The following is a 17,500-nucleotide window of genomic DNA, read 5'->3' on the forward strand; positions in this document are numbered from 1 at the left end:
AACTCACTATGAGGAGAATATATCAGGAAACAGTGACAACTCACTATAACTTAAAATGTACTTTAATAACAACTAGTAAGGAAATTAAAGCACAAAACAGAACATTAAACAAATTACGGACGCTTTACACAAAAGCAAGACTCGCTATACAGCACTTCATCAAGACTACTAATCACTAATCACTGCATTTGCATTTTACAGTATAATACCCAAGTCACAAAGCTTTACATCAACACAACATATAATTCACTGTAACATCAAAAAGTTAGTGGCAACCAACGTTACATCACACAAGAAAACGTCCAAATGGATAAACAATACATTACCATATATTCCTCAAAACTTGATACACTATTATAATCACTTGTTTGTTTCAGCTCCAACGAAAATCGTCGTTTTGGGCCTTTATATACCAGACTCACGCTAGACATCCATGGACCAAATATCATTGTTTCGGTACATTATCCTTGGCGACTACCGCCTACGCCAAGCGCTACTGCCATCTGTTGTCTAGTGTACACACTTTCTATGCAAATATCAATTTTTCAACCTTTTCTGCAATTTTACATTCAATAAATCAATATTCCTTTACATTCCCCCCCTTTTAACTCAGCGGCTCTCTCCTCAGTCCATTCTGAATTTTCACTCTTACAGTCTTAAACATTAGCTACTTCCATTTAGCAACTGTCGGAGACTGCCACGTCGTTGGTAACAAGCACTTTCCTTTAAATAATCAACAGATCTAGAGAGAGAATCTGCAATGACATTTTCTTTGCCTGCTATATGGTGAATATTCAGTTTGATGGTTGCAAAAATAAAGACCATCTTAAAATTCTCTTATTGTTGTGCTTACATTTATTAATAAAGGTTAAAGGGTTATTATCAGTATATACGTCTATTTCAAAGTTACTGTTAAGCAAGTATATCTCAAAGTGCATTAAACTCAAAATTAAACTTAAAGCTTCTTTTTCAACAATACTGTAATTTAACTGGTGGCTATTATATTTCTTTGAAAAGTAAGACACAGGGTGTAAAACACCTTTATGTTCCTGTAATAATACACTGCCAGCTCCTACTTCACTGGAGTCTACCTGTAACTTGAATGGTAGATTAAAGTCTGGGGATTTCAGTACTGGCATAGACATTAACATGAGCTTAAGTTTATTAAAGGCATCGTCACATTCCTTTGACCACACAAACTTCACATCCTTTTTCAGCAACTCTGTTAAATAAGGTAGGCTACATCTGAAAAGTTTCTTACAAACAAATTTCCTGTAATACCCCACTGTTCCCAAAAATTTCATCACTCCACGTTTAGATGTAGGGAGGGTCAAATTCTTTATGACCTCAATATGACAATCAACAGGTTTCACTTGGCCACTTCCTATTTCATGACCTAAATATTGAACTGTAGTTTTTCCAAATTCACATTTGGCAAGGTTTATCGTAACATTAAATTCTAATAACCTCTTAAAAACATCATATACTTTTTTTAATGTGATCTTCCCAGGTTTCTCCAACAATAATAATGTCATCTAAATAAACAAATACACCTTCGAAATCCTTCAAGATATAATTCATCTGACGTTGGAATGTCAGAGGTGCATTACATAAACCAAATGGCATTACCTTATAATTATAAAGTCCATGGGGTGTAACAAATGCAGCAATATCCCTGCTGTTTTTGTCTAACTCAATTTGATAGTATCCTTTCAATAATCAATTTTACTTAAAAAGGGAAACTTTGCTACATTATCAATATATCTTCTACTCTGGGCATAGGATATGAATCTTTTATAGTTACATTATTTACCTTTGCGATAGTCTGTACACATTCTTGCACTTCCGTCAGGTTTGTCGACTAGAATACATGGGCTAGCCCATTCACTATGGCTTTCCTCTGCTAGTCCGTGTTTCAGTAAATAAGCAACTTCGGTCTTTAACTGTTGTTGTTTTGCCTCGGCGACATTCTGTATGGACGCTGACTTATTGGAGTCTCTTCTCTCAACCTGATTTTATGTTGTACTCCTTTTATCCTTTTAGGATGGTCTGAAAATAGATCTGAAAAGTTTTGAATTAGCACTTTAAAATCATGCTGCTGTTCATCAGATAAATGAATACATAACTTCCTAAATTTTTCATCATCACTCAAATAATCTGTATTTTTTAATCTAAGTTCAATTTCTTCTTCAACGTCTTTTTCATCATACTCTTTTGCAATTGACAACACTCCACTGGATTCGTTATACTTCTTTAATTTGTTAATATGGAAAGTTTTAACTTTCCTCCGTCCTGTAGGAAATTGAATTCGATAATTAACATCACTTACTTTTTCCTTCACCGTGCAAGGTCCTATATACTTCTGGTTAAAAACCTTACCAGCTGTAGGGAGATACACTAGAACCTTATCTCCTATGTCGAGTTCACGTTTTGCAGCCTTTTTGTCGTAATTTCTTTTCATCTCTTCTTGTACTACTTTAAGATTCTCATGTGCTACTTTCCATATTTTCTTTATTTTTTCCTTCATTTCTTGTAACGTGCTAGAATCCTTCTCATCTGAAATCAACTGATCTTTATCACCTCCATGGGTGACCTTAATTGACCTGGAGGCATATACTAACTGAAAAGGAGAATAACCAACGATGACTGTACGCTATCACGAACGGCAAATAGCAACATTGGTATGTAGACATCCCATTCCTTTTCATTTTCACAACAGTACGTGCGAAGCATGGTTTTGAAGGTTCGATGAAATCGTTCGACCACTCCTTGGCTCTGTGGGTGATAAGGAGACGATAAACAATGCTTAATATTCTGACAGGCTAAAAATGAGGTAAACTTTCTAGACGTAAAGTTGGTTTCCTTGGTCGGTTTCAACTTCTTTTGGCAAACCTACCAGCGAGAAGAACTTGTTAAGCGCTTCAATTATCTTATCAGCACTCACTGTTCTTAAAGGAATAGCCTCTGGAAATCTGGTAGCACTACACATAATTGTCAGCAAATACTCGTTACCTTTGCTAGACCTAGGCAGAGGTCCTACACAATCCAAAACCAGTTTCTCAAAGGGTTCTCCTGGAACTTCAATGGGTTGCAATGGCATCACCTTAGGGTCATGTTGAGCTTTACCTACTTTTTGACATAAATCACAATTTTTACAATATTCACTACAATCTTTCCGCATCTTAGGCCAAAAAAAATACCTTAATAATTTCTCATAAGTTTTGTTTATACCTAAATGACCAGAATAACTACAGTCATGAGCAATACCTAGAACAAAATTCCTATAACTACTTGGAATAACCACTTGTTCTACAAATCATTAACATTTCTACTCGTGAACTTCCTCATTAGGATTCCATCCTTTAAAAAGTAACACTTGCCTTCCTTCTCGATATCATTTATATCAACAAGGGCATTATCTCTTATTACCTTCAAATTATCATCTTCAATTTGAGATTTAACAAATTCTTCCTTATTAACTTTCAGCATTCGCAAAGGAGTACTGACTTTACTTACTTGTAGTGTTTCCGGACTATCTTTAAACAAGTTTTGTAAATCCAAACCGTCGTCATCATTTACCTTTCCTTCGGCACTCTTACTTCTTGTAGTAACTGCACAAGCAGGAAAGAAGTTTGGAAATGTACATTCAACTTCTGTAATAAATGAAGAATTAAAGGGTTTATCTGTCAAAATTGGATTACTGCTACCAAAAACTTTGTCTCCACATACATCATTTCCAAGAATTAACTCTAACTCCTGACACTGGGATTTCTCTCACCAAAGCAATTTTAACATATCCCGAAATTAACGGAGTTTCTAACCTTACTTCTACTAATGGAGCTAAAATTCAGGTCCAAACCCACGCAGAAGTACATACTCTCCAGTATCCTTCCACTGGTCATACATATTTCTTATCATTACAGACTGTACCGCTCCGGTATCTCTTAACCACCTTACTTTCCTTTTTTCAACACAAGGGAGGTGTAACCAACCATCTCCCATAAAAGGGTCATACAATTCAGTACTTTGGATGTGGAACTTCTCTTCAGGTAATCTCACTCCATTTCCTTTTACGATATTCTCAATACAACCAACATTACTAACATTTTGAACATCATTGTTACCTATTTTGTAACCTATATTCTCATCAACATCACATATTATTACTGTCGATGCTATCGTTACAATACCTCTTACCTGGCCTAAGGGGAGAAGCAAACAAACAAGGATCTCTGTCACCACATGCTTGTGGTTGATTCAACAATGCAATGGTATTTTCGGTTTATGATCATCCTTAAAATGTACAGGTTTATCTTTAACTTTATTTACCACTTGAATTGGACGGTTTATTGTGCGATGTGGACAACTACTGATGTGTTCCTGGTTTGCCACAACTGAAACATACAAATCTCTAAAATTTTCGCCTATATTTTTGGTAACTAGGTGTAAACTGATCATTTACACTGTATCCTGCTTTTCCAGCACTAACACTAGGACCAGAATTATATTGACTTGCCCCTCTACCACCTCTATTAAAGGATTTATTATAGACTCCACGAGATGATACCTGTGAACTCGTAGTCTTACCTTGTGCCTTGTAATTTTGCTGCTCTTCCCAAACTCTGCTCCTTCCAATTTTAGGAGTGACGTCAGTATTATATAGCTTATGGGTCAATGCATAATTATCAGACAATCTAGTGGCTTCATCCACATTATCTACATCACGTTCATCAAATATGTTTTAATAAGTGGATTAATACCATCCTTGAACTGCTCAAGCAAAATAAGTTCCTGAAGTTTACCGAAATCACCATTAACTTCTCGGGCATTCATCCCACCTATCATACCACAGGCGTTGTTCCCGTGCATACTCCATGTGAGTACGACTGTCTCTTTTTATCCAGCTTCTGAACTTCTCTCTATACCTCTCTGGCACCCATTCATAAGCCTTCAAAACTTCGGATTTAACTCTCTCATAATCCTTAGAATCATCTAAAGATAAGGCAGCAAATACTTCCCTAGCCTTTCCTCGAAAGGAGTTTGAACCAACGTGCTCCATGACGTTCTCGGCCATTCACGCTGTTCTGCCACTTTCTCAAATTGTAAAAAAAAATGCATCCACTTCATTTTCAACAAAAATTGGTACACTTTTTACTGCATTGTCTATTCTAAAAGATTTTGGTATTTCTCTGGACTTTTCTTCTACTTCAAGTTTCTTCATCTCTAGCTCTATCCTCTTTTGCTCAACCTCTTTCTCAAGCTTCTATCTTCTTTGCTCACCTCAATCTTCCTAACCTTTTCAGCTCTCTCATTTTCTAACTTCTTTAGTTCAACAGCTTTCTCATTCTCTAATCTAACTATTTGCAAATGAATCTGCATCTGCTCAACACTCATCCCTTCATAAAAAAGTTTGGACTTTTTTGGTTTAACCTGCGTGACTTGGTTTTTTCACGTACGGCTTTGGCACCTTCCTCTTCACTTGCACTACCCTCTGTATTATTTTCACTAGCGCTTTGCTGCTATTCAGTTTCTTCTTCCTCTTCCCAACTCATTAGTAACAACCCTTCCTTATCAGACAAAATGCCTAAAGTCATTAGCGCCTCACTTACTTTATTTGAGATTTCTTGCTTCCTTGCAGATTCTGATACTTCTACAATATAGTACCTAGCTAGAACAATCCAGTCTATTTTAGTTATACCTTCTAACTTTTCACCACTAGGACTACGTATGAAATCTTTCAAATCAAACATCTTTAATAACCTGCTCAAAATAACACAGCAAGACAAATATAGCACTAACACATCACAACTCTCTCTCTAAAGTACATGGAAGTACTGAAAAGCAATTAACAGTAGGGATACGTCAAGTTATGGTCGAATACGCTCGACATGAATAAAGCAACAATTAATAAGGATACGTTCGGGTTTCGTTCGATAGAATGAGTAAACATTGAGTATGGATATGTTTGAGTTTCGTTCGATAGAATGAGCAAAAAACTGAGTAGGGATACGTTCGGGTTTCGTTTGACAGGCCCCCATGTAACATAAAAAAAAAAATCTCTCTCTATGGTAAGGATTTACGAGGAGAATATATCAGGAAACAGTGACAACTCACTATAACTTAAAATGTACTTTAATAACAACTAGTAAGGAAATTAAAGTCACAAACAGAACATTAAACAAATTACGGACGCTTTACACAAAAGCAAAGACTCGCTATACAGCACTTCATCAAGACTACTAATCACTAATCACTGCATTTTACAGTATAATACCCAAGTCACAAAGCTTTACATCAACACAACATATAATTCACTATAACATCAAAAAGTTAGTGGCAACCAACGTTACATCACACAAGAAAACGTCCAAATGGATAAACAATACATTACCATATATTCCTCAAAACTTGATACACTATTATAATCACTTGTTTGTTTCAGCTCCAACGAAAATCGTCGTTTTGGGCCTTTATATACCAGACTCACGCTAGACATCCATGGACCAAATATCATTGGTTCGGTACATTATCCTTGTCGACTACCGCCTACGCCAAGCGCTACTGCCATCTGTTGTCTAGTGTACACACTTTTTTTCTATGCAAATATCAATTTTCAACCTTTTCTGCAATTTTACATTCAATAAATCAATATTCCTTTACAAATATATATATATATATATATATATATATATATAGTATATATATATAGTATATTAATAGTATAGAGAGAGAGAGACGAGAGAGAGAGAGAAGAGAGAGAGAGAGGCGAAACCACCCAAAATTGTTTCAACAAAAGTATAGGGCCCGTGCGACATCTGACCCCGTAGATGTAATTCATCGGTGGGTCACGCTCCAGTACACGGCTTGATTTAATGAGGCGGCTGTTATCTCCGGTCAGCGCTGACAGTACCTGACGATTCCTTTTTCACGGATGAATGTAACCCACCCCACTCCCCCAGGATACCCGATACCGGTAATGTTTCCGTGAAAAACAAGACTGCGCCCTTCATTCGTCTTTTTTCGTTTTAATTTTCAAGCGCTTTGAAAAGAAAAAAAGATATTTTCGATTGGAAATGCAAGAATACATTATATATATATATATATATATATATATATATATATATATATATATATATATATACACAAAATGTAAGTATGAACATACAAACATATATATATATATATATATATATATATATATATATATATATATATATACATACATACATGTATATACATATGTTGTATGTGATTACATTATCACAACCATCCACACCCTGCATTTATAGATTTATATAAAATCTACATATATTTAGACGTTACAATATATATATATATATAATATATATATATATATATATATTTATATATATATATATATATATATATATATATTATACTTGCTCTCAATTCATCCCAGCGTTCCAAGCAACAAAGAAGCAGTACACAAAACATCAACAGCAACCAAAAGAGCGAGCATCTCCGCAAATTAAAAAATGATATCTTCAAATAGCTCGGTTCACAGACCACATTAAAACATTTTCTTCCGAGGCGCCAAAATGGTGGCTGGTGGCGGCGCTGCCTCTGTTGATACTTCATAAGCAGCCTCTCTTTTTCGTCGTCACAACAGAGATAACCCGCTAAAAAAAGGGAGAGAGAGAGAGAGAGAGAGAGAGAGAGAGAGAGAGAGAGAGAGAGAGTAGCCGACACGTGGGATGGAACAGAAGACGCCATGTTTGTGCCCCAAAGAATGGACTCTGTTTATGGGTAGCGGCATGCATTGCTACACTTGTTACACCCAAATACCCCCCCCCCCCCTCCCCTCCCTTACCCCTCCCTCTTTGTCCCTCCAATAAAAAATGCTAAATGAGGTTGATCTATCACCGAGGACAAAGACGAATAGGACGGGGAGAGATGCTGCTTAATCCCTTGGGATGGGAAGAAATAAGAGGAGAAAGAGAAGAGGAGGGTGAATATTTCTTCTTCGGGATAAAAAAAACCAGCCACGAGTGCAATTGCGTCGCAACAAGATGCCTCGCTGCTTCCAGTAGTACTGCAATTTATGATTTCGGGATAGGGTTTCTCTGCTCTCTCTCTCTCTCTCTCTTCGCAGCAGCTGTTGACGCATATGCGAGTAACCTCGTACACTAATTGCAAAATGTGTTTGCGTGTGAATACTTACAAGAAACATGAACACAATTATTACCACACCACACTACTTTGTAAACACGTTACATCTGAAAATTACCTCATTTCCATAGAATTTCACCTTGTACAATTTGTTTTTGTGTAAATACTTAAAAAATGAACACCCTTATTACCACGCCACACTAATCTATCAACCCACTATATCTGAAAATCATGTAATTTCCACAGAATTTCACTTTCAACACGAGGACAAATTTTGAGATGAGTCGAAATCTTTCCAATATAAAGCTATAGAATTTCTTTTCAGTTCACAATAAGATTGATCTGTCATATCAACCGAGTCTATCAATACTTTGAACTGTCTTTACTGAAGGGAAAAAATCATAGATTTATTTTTTATACCTAACTCATCTTTCAAGTCCTGCTGTAATTGAGTTAGACTGATTGGTTGATTATAGTAGCTGCTGCAACTGGCAGTTCCTCGTTGGACGAGTGGTTTTCGCGCTCGGCCACCAATCCTATGGTCCGAAGTTCGATTCTTGGCTCGGCCAACGCGGAATCAGAGGAATTTATTTCTGGCGATAGAAATTCATTTCTTGATATAATGTGGTTCGGATCCCACAATATTCTGTAGGTCCCGTTGCTAGGTGACCAGCTGGTTCCTAGACACGTAAAAATATTTAATCGTTCGGGCCAGCCCTAGGAGAGCTGTTAATCAGCTCAGTGGTCTGGTAAAATTAAGATATACTTAACTTACTAAAACTAACGTCACTCATCTAAGTTATTGTAATTAATAAATCAATCAATTCAAAAGGAGTTTCTTGTGATACACATCTAAAAACCGTCCTAGACTTCGGATGTTCCGTCCTACCCAGTTAATTCAATTGAAGTATAAACATTATGCTTCAGTGTAAATTCACGTATCCAGACTTACTTTACACAGCATAAGATATGATAATTGCTTTATTAAACAGAACATCACAGCATGAACTTCGGCTACTGTGTAAGGAGACCCAAGGAAAAGATGAGAAACGTGAGAACACAGAATAGCTACAAGATCAACTAACAGACTAAAAAAAATCGCAGAAGTAATTAAGAGAATAAAATAAGAACCTGAAAGTGACAAGTCGAGGCAAATGTTCAACTCGAGTTTCGACTTATTAACTGAATGTAATATATACACACACACACATATATATATATATATATATATATATATATATATATATATATATATATATATATATATAAAGACTAGGAGGGGGGCTAATCTGCCATCGCTCTACTTTTGACATTTCATTAACGTGAATATCTTAACAACCGGTAAGACACAGTTTTGCATCACTTAATTGATTGTCGAATAAATTCGATCAAACAGTGCATAAAATAAATCAGCTTTGTGATGTGAAACCTGTTTCGTTAACTGACAGCGAGTTAATATAACTCGTCGACACGTGGCCGGCGGTTTTCATAAGAAAAAAGAAAGAAAAAAAAAAACATATGTCAGCTCTATGTACTTGAGATTCATTTATGTGGTTTAGTCAGACCAAATATACACCCCCCCCCCCCACACTGCAAGGAGAATAACATAATCAAATTCACATTACAATATATATGAAATAAAAAATAATTACAGATTTTTAAGGCACATTCTTATAACGAACAATCCCACTTTGTTGTTACTCACCAAAGTTGATTATGGATGACTTTACTTTTTTCTCATCATTGTTTCTAATTATAAGGAAAACTTTCGTCTCTCTCCTACCCGTGGCCTGTGTGCTTCGTATAGAGGTCATACGGTAACTAAATCATGCTCTAACTCATTTCCCTGTAAAATGGCATTAGTCACCGAACAAGCAGACATCCTGATTCCTAATATCAAACACACAGGCATAAAACGTTGCTATATTTTCCTAGAGGTTGAGGAGACAAGATAATAAAAAAGTTTGTTATAATACCATTTCAAGTTGCTCTCTAACCTTGACACATGGTATACTTACACACTTAAGATGCAAATATTTTCAGGTTTCTATAAATACATTATAACATCCGTTGCATCTTTGCCGGTTCAACATTAACAACAATAGTTACTCACAGCTTATATAAAACATTCAACTCCAAAAGCTACTATATATATATATATATATATATATAGATACTATATATATATATATATATATATATATATATATATATATATATATATATATATATATATATATATATATATATATATATATGTATATATATAATCATCTCCAACGCTATCTACACATCTAAATACAGTTCCCATCCCTCGATAACATTTCATAAATATCCACCAATATTCCGCTAACCAAAAAATCAAAACACAAAATAACAAAACAAAAAAACCCAACACGAACAAGTGAGACATGGGTAAATCATAACCTTATTACAAATCAAATGCGTTGGGGGAATTAATACAATCGTTAATATGAAATGCGACGAAAAGAGCCAAACCTGATAACAGAATATGAACGAAAGAAATATGTATTACAGTACTTACGTTACAGCATTCTCCATGTACGTCTTCATCCACATATGGTCGCCATGTCCACCAAAGAGCAGATATTGCGTGGAGGAGGAGGAGGAGGAGGAGGAGGAGGAGGAGGAGGAGGGAGGTCAATTTCACGACGACCTGAAATCACAATAATGAAAGTGCTTTAAAGACCTATTGACACTGGATCTGGTTTTTCTTACTCTGTCCCGTCCTTGTCTGAAACAGTTAAAGAGTATGAATTAATTCGCGGTCTTATGGGAGAGGTGGGCATCTTTAGAGTGTGAATTAATTCGGGGGCTTAAGGAGAGGGTGGACATCTTTATCAAGATTTTTCTAAAGGTGGGCATCTTTATTAAGATTTTTTTTTTTAAGGTGGGCATCTTTATATAGAATAAATATATTTTTTTTAAGTTTCAAGGAGAATGGATCGTGTAGTTACGTATCGACCATAAACATTTCCATGAGGTATTCATTATATAAGGAAGGGGAGGAAACCTTAGTGCGTAGGAGTAATCGGTGTTCGTTCTCTAACACCGTACTCAACTTCTTTTTCTTTATTTCAAGATACAATAGTCCATTGCTTTTTACATCTCCTGATCCATTTTAACTGTCAGCTGCCAGATGCTTACGCAAGAGAGAGAGAGAGAGAGAGAGAGAGAGAGAGAGAGAGAGAGAGAGAGAGAGAGAGTACACAAACACATTCACGACTTAAAAAACTTGCAAACAGCGAACAGCTTGAAAAGAAGCCGGTATCCATGAGAAAAGTGTTGCCAAATCCAGTGTTCACAGTCAGAACTGATTATGACCGACTGCGCTGGTAAGCAACAGACAGCTCATCGGTGATTTGAAATTCATGAAATCACCAGAAAGTGAGTTCTCACACCAAGCATACATATATGTGTATATATATATGTATATATATATATATATATATATATATATATATATATATATGTGTGTGTGTGTGTGTGTGTGTGTGTGTGTGTGTGTGTGTGTGTGTGTGTGTGTGTGTGGGTAAAATAAAATTTAGTGTTCTAATGTATTATGCAAACATTAGAGAAAAAAAAAACAGTAAGGCGAAAATTTGAGAGATTTTGAGAACATCACATCAACCGTTAACTTGATGTATAAAATAAATAAAATCAATAAAAGGCAAAGCCAAATTCATTCGTGCCTTTAACAACTTACATACCCTAAATCAAACCATTCCTACTTTCTAGGGCAAACCACCCTTTGGTCCCGCGCGCCCTTATAAGGACAAATTAAGCATCACGCGCCTTTACCATATTTACAGCTTTGCCTTCAGAATGACCTCACCCGAGGTGGCAATTATGGGTCCCAGGCCCTCAATAAAACAGGTGTTCTGATCGTATGAGGTCACACCCTATATATACCTCGTAACAGGCAGATGGTCACTGGTACCTTCAAACAAACCTTGCCACCTTGGCAGTCTGGTCTGCTAGCGGCGAAGGTTCATAATGAGGCCCAAATTACAAAATTGTGTATTCGGCCATCAAAGAATATCTCGAAGAAACCGATGTCTTTGGCTCCGAATAACTTTCGCGGGTCAGACCGACTCCTGTTGGGCGTGGCTTTCAGAGGTATTTCCTTCGGGTCGTAAGCCAGCAACTTGTTACTGCTGAATGTATTAAGAATACTGGAAGGCAAGGCTGGAGAGAGAGAGAGAGAGAGAGAGAGAGAGAGAGAGAGAGAGAGAGAGAGAGAGAGAGGAGGGGGTAAACGTGTCTATATGTCCGTGTTTGTAGACTTATATCAAACAAATTATATTAAACATAAAGACATATGCAACGGTCATAAAGATAATTCTTTAAGAAACAAAGACAGAGGCCACGAACTTGCGAGGTAACCTTCAGTGGAATAAGAAGACCAATATATATATATATATATATATATATATATATATATATATATATATATATATCTATATATATATATATATGCAAATACAGGAAGGAAGCAAGCAAAGAAGAAAAGAGTAAGGTTCAATACTCAAAAGAAAATGGTAAATGGCGCAAGATTCCTTGATTCAAAAATAAATGAGTAAATAAACATGCAAGAAAATTAAATCCTGTTTTACGCCCTCATAACTTACATAACCAACTTACACGTTTTTCGGCGCATGTCTCTATTCCAAGAATTAAAGAGCGGCGCCCAGCCAGCGACAACGCTTTGCTTTTAGGCGAAGATGCCCCCGTAGGAAATGTTTTGAAATTGTATATTTATCACTAGATACCAACGCATTAATATGGCCGCTGATGAATACGTGGGCGTGTTGTGACCACCGTGGTTGTGACCTCCACTCTTGCCACATCAAATAAATGATACACATCAAATTAAAAATTTAAGTCAAATTACCTTTCTGTTTTCGACAACGATATATTCGTGGCAGAGTTTATTATTTAAAACAAATGTTCCCAATTACACAAGCATATATATATATATATATATATATATATATATATATATATATATATATAAACAAGCACGCATTCATATCAATTCTCCAGTATTCTACAAAATCTTACTGCGCTTCTGTTGTCAGCGTGACAGGCCGCCTGAGTGAAGTATTTAGCGCAGGTCTAACATGTTTTCATTATTAATTTCAAAAGGTTTTCGCAGCTAGTCTGAATGAGTTTTCAAGGTTGGTCCCGCTAGTTACCACGCACTGTCTGGCATATCTTTCGACTGCTTGGCTTAACAGCCATTCTTACTAGTTTAAACAATATTTCACTATAATCTATATAGTAGAGGTTCTGGGTGATTTCTTTAAAAATTAACAGAGATACTTTTCATAGCATTTTGGTCGTTTCATCAGCTAATACGACGAACTATTTTACAGCCAGCCTCATTTAGTTTTCATGGATAGTATGATAAGGAGTATTCACAGCTGGTTTAAACTTCAAACACTAGCTAGCCTGACAAGTTTCCACAGTTATTCAATAGCAGTTTTTAGAGATGGCCAGATAAAGCTTCCAGAACTTAACTGTCTGCATTATTCAGATCTTGTTAGGCAAATTACAAAACTAACTTGACTAACTTTCATGGCACCGTTATCAATAAGTCTCACAGTCAGTACTACCCTAATTTCACAATTACTTTGACATACGTTTCCCAGACACTGTGACCCTATTCACGGCATACCAAGCAAGATGTCGTACCCATTCTGACTTCCTGATCGTTTTGTATTTTCTTATAAAATTTTTTTACAGCTACTGTAACTAATCTTCACATGGTCCGAACAAAATCTATGCCAACTTTAATTATGTGTACTGAACTTTGTAAATATAAATGTTATATATTATAAGGCGATGCTGATTTTTCTCCAATGATTAAATTGCGTTTTGTCTGTGATAACTATAAATCAGAAAGAAGCCAGCAAGTCACACATACCTGACATGTAAGTTCACTTTCCTTAAATGAATATTAAAATGAACATTGACTGAGGAGACGTTTATTAAAAGTGACCTGTGACCTAGATTTTAATGATGGCAAATCTTTGTGACCTAACAAGAGATGCTAGATAGGTATATAAAAAACTGTTTTGGTCCTTTTAAAATAATGGCACATGAACGTTTAACGAACACTTATTTCACTCAAGTACGTGGATGTATTGCATACACACTTACAAGCACAGTTACACACGAGCAAATTTTGATGACGACGGAATGGGTTATTATGAAAATTATACAAAGTTTATTATTTTTTGCGATGTGAGATAATAGTGGTAGGATACAGACGCAGCCGTCAACAATACCATTAATATTTTTTTATCCTTATAGAATTCACAATGCACATATATAAGTATATGAAATATATATATATATATATATATATATATATATATATATACATATATTTATATATAATTTCATATAATTAATATATGCGTATTGTGAATTCTATGAGGAAAAAAAATTATATTAATGATATTGTTGACCGTTGCGTCTGTATCCTACCACTATTATCTCACATCGCAAAAAATAATAAACTCTGCATTATATTTTCCATCAGAGAGACAGAGAGAGAGAGAGAGAGAGAGAGAGAGAGAAGAGAGAGAGAGAGAGAGAGAGAGAGAGCACAGCACTTGGTCAACTTAATTGCCATATACAATTTAAGTGACAAGATTTACCACTTACTGTAACAAACAAGAGATTCAATTTAATCGTTCCAGACGGACATTAGTGTCATTTATATGCTATATCACGTGTTTTTTTTATACTTAACCATCCATTTTTAGTTTCCAATTTCACTATCCCGAACGTTATCAGTTAAGTGATTAACCTTTTAAGTACTTTTTCGTTTGCTGAATTACTGGTACATTCGATCATTTCTAATGTCTAACGTTCTCAAGATTCCATAATATCTGTTTTTGCTTCTCGATACCGTTATATTGTATAATATAGCTATGCAAATGAGAACTACTTCTATAAAATCTCTCTCTATTTACAGTCCATTTCCTGGCATATGTGATTAAAGGTTGGTTATCCTTGGTTACCATTATTCAAAATGTGGAAACATTCATAATGAATAAATCGAGCTGGCCATAAACTTGTATGGAAAACTCAAACGACTCTGGAAAAAAAACGCATCAGGAAACAACAGACAAAATATGACAGCACAAACTGACGCTACTCGTGCACTTTAAACAGGTAATGATGAAGATGACGCTTCTGTTGCATCATAATTACCACCACTCTTTCCGCAAGACCTGTAAACCATTAATCATTAGTTAAGACAACGGTATCTCATTTTCCTTTACGGGATAGTGAACATTCTACCGTGGTAGTTGAACCTCCGACATACGGTACTAACAACCAGTAAACACATTTCACAGTTTATGGGTGACGTCAATGATGGACTGAAATATTGATGAGGTGTATACCACTAAGAGAGCATGACTTGATTCTTGGGAGATTTTTTATAAGGGTTATATTCAAGACGTGACAATTCATTGTCTTTCTGGCATAGATTAAACACAAGTCAACAAGCTGATATATATATATATATATATATATATATATATATATATATATATATATATATATATATATATATATATATATATAATATATATATATATATACATACACACAATATATATATATCACATTACTTATACATATATCAGTGCGAGGGTGGACCAGGGAAACCAATTAATTCCAACATATTTCTTTATTTCCGACGTTTCGTAATAATTTCTTTGTTATATCATCAGGGATCTGTTGAATAATGAATAAATACTAAAAAAGTTACTGTAAAAACTAAAAATGTAATAAAAAAAAATTTTAAATTCAATACATTACAGCTAAATGTATTGATTTTAATTTTCTTATGAAATTTTAATTTTTACAGCAACTTTTTTAGTAATTTATTCATTATTCAACAGATCCCTGATGATGTAATAAAAAAATTATTAAGAAACGTCGGAAATAAAGAAATACGTTGGAATTACTTGGTTTCCCTGGTCCACCCTCGAACTGATGTGTCTTGCTGGCCGTCGGCTAGCCCTGCTTTTGATATATATATATATATATATATATATATATATATATATATATATATATATATATAATAACCTATATAGTGTGTATAATAGATATATGTATATACAACATATATATATATATATACCTATATAACTTATTAGTATAAATCTTCCAGTACCTTGTCAAAAACTGACAACCTTAAATCTTGCATTTGATTTACGAGAGCTTAACCTTCGTGTCAACGGCCGAATTAGTGAACCGTGACGAATAGCACACTCTAAATTCGTCACTGAAAATTGAAAAGTATGGAACACAAGACAGTAGAAGGTAGTAGGTACCCCTGAGAACAGATTCTTCAAAATTTATATAATTCGTTCTCATAGTAGGGAGTTGAAAAACGAGAGAGAGAGAGAGAGAGAGAGAGAGAGAGAGAGAGAGAGAGAGAAGAGAGAGAGAGACGACAGAGAGAGGAGAGAGGAGGAGAACTGATTTGAGGAGAAGAGAGAGATAGAGAGAGAGAGAGAGAGAGAGGAATTTCCTGAGTAAACATACCGCAGTTAAAAGTCTCTACCACTTTTATACTAAAAGGTTTACCATAGTGCTATTTTAAAACTTCGTGTAAACTTCAAAGGCAATAACCATCAAAAGGCACTTGAGAGAGAGAGAGAGAGAGAGAGAGAGAGAGAGAGAGAGAGAGAGAGAGAGAGAGAGAGAGAGAGAGAGAGAGAGTTATAACGATTAACGGTGACTGTATCAACAGTCTTACATAGCCTTTGGTATGATAATTCAACCAAAATAAAGGCAACTACTGAGAAAAGGCCAGAAGGTATTAGCAATGAAAAGTCAAGTCCAACAACAGAGTTTACTGACTTTCAGGTCTCAATATGACCCAGTACTTCTTGCCAGAGACCGTTAAGGTCTGTCCTGAGTTGCACGAATGCTTGGCCTTTTACGAATAAGGAGCGTTCCGCCTACCCTAAACCACCTTCTTCCTATCAGGGTTTGGAACCGGAAAAAAAAGTGTATAAACTCTCATAGATGAGTTAAAGCTTACTTAAAAGTTTTCAATGTTGTAGCAACAGAAGTCTCGGTATTACAAATAACTACATCTTCTGAACTTAATTTATCCATGAATCTACACTGCATTTTGAGACTAGTCATATTGACATTTCTTTGCATTCTCCTAAACTTTGGCCAGTCAATATACTCAAAACAAATTATTTTAAGGCCTGAAAAGCCAGCATAAACTATAAAAGTAGTTAATATAATTTCGACTTCAGTACAGCTCCGGTCAAAAAAGCATTTTACTCCCTATCCTGCATGG

General features: G+C 35.4%; 1 protein-coding gene and 1 long non-coding RNA gene across 6 annotated transcripts in view; one reads left to right on the top strand and one right to left on the bottom strand.

Moving 5' to 3' along the window:
• LOC135224316 (uncharacterized) overlaps positions 1 to 17,500 on the bottom strand; it is a 278,217-nt gene that overhangs the window by 194,445 nt on the left and 66,272 nt on the right. For 4 of the 5 annotated variants that reach the window (XR_010316702.1, XR_010316701.1, XR_010316700.1 and 1 more), the window contains exon 2: positions 10,676 to 10,807. This is a non-coding gene — a long non-coding RNA (uncharacterized LOC135224316). Of the gene's footprint in view, positions 1 to 9,835; positions 9,977 to 10,675; positions 10,808 to 17,500 lie in introns of all 5 variants that reach the window. The other variant, XR_010316703.1, reaches the window with a different exon arrangement.
• The window catches only part of LOC135224314 (snake venom 5'-nucleotidase-like), a 139,513-nt gene that overhangs the window by 108,153 nt on the left and 13,860 nt on the right, over positions 1 to 17,500 (top strand). The gene's annotated exons all lie outside the window — the stretch shown is intronic.

Source organism: Macrobrachium nipponense, chromosome 12 (assembly GCF_015104395.2).
Source record: "Macrobrachium nipponense isolate FS-2020 chromosome 12, ASM1510439v2, whole genome shotgun sequence".
Lineage (NCBI taxonomy): Eukaryota > Metazoa > Arthropoda > Malacostraca > Decapoda > Palaemonidae > Macrobrachium > Macrobrachium nipponense.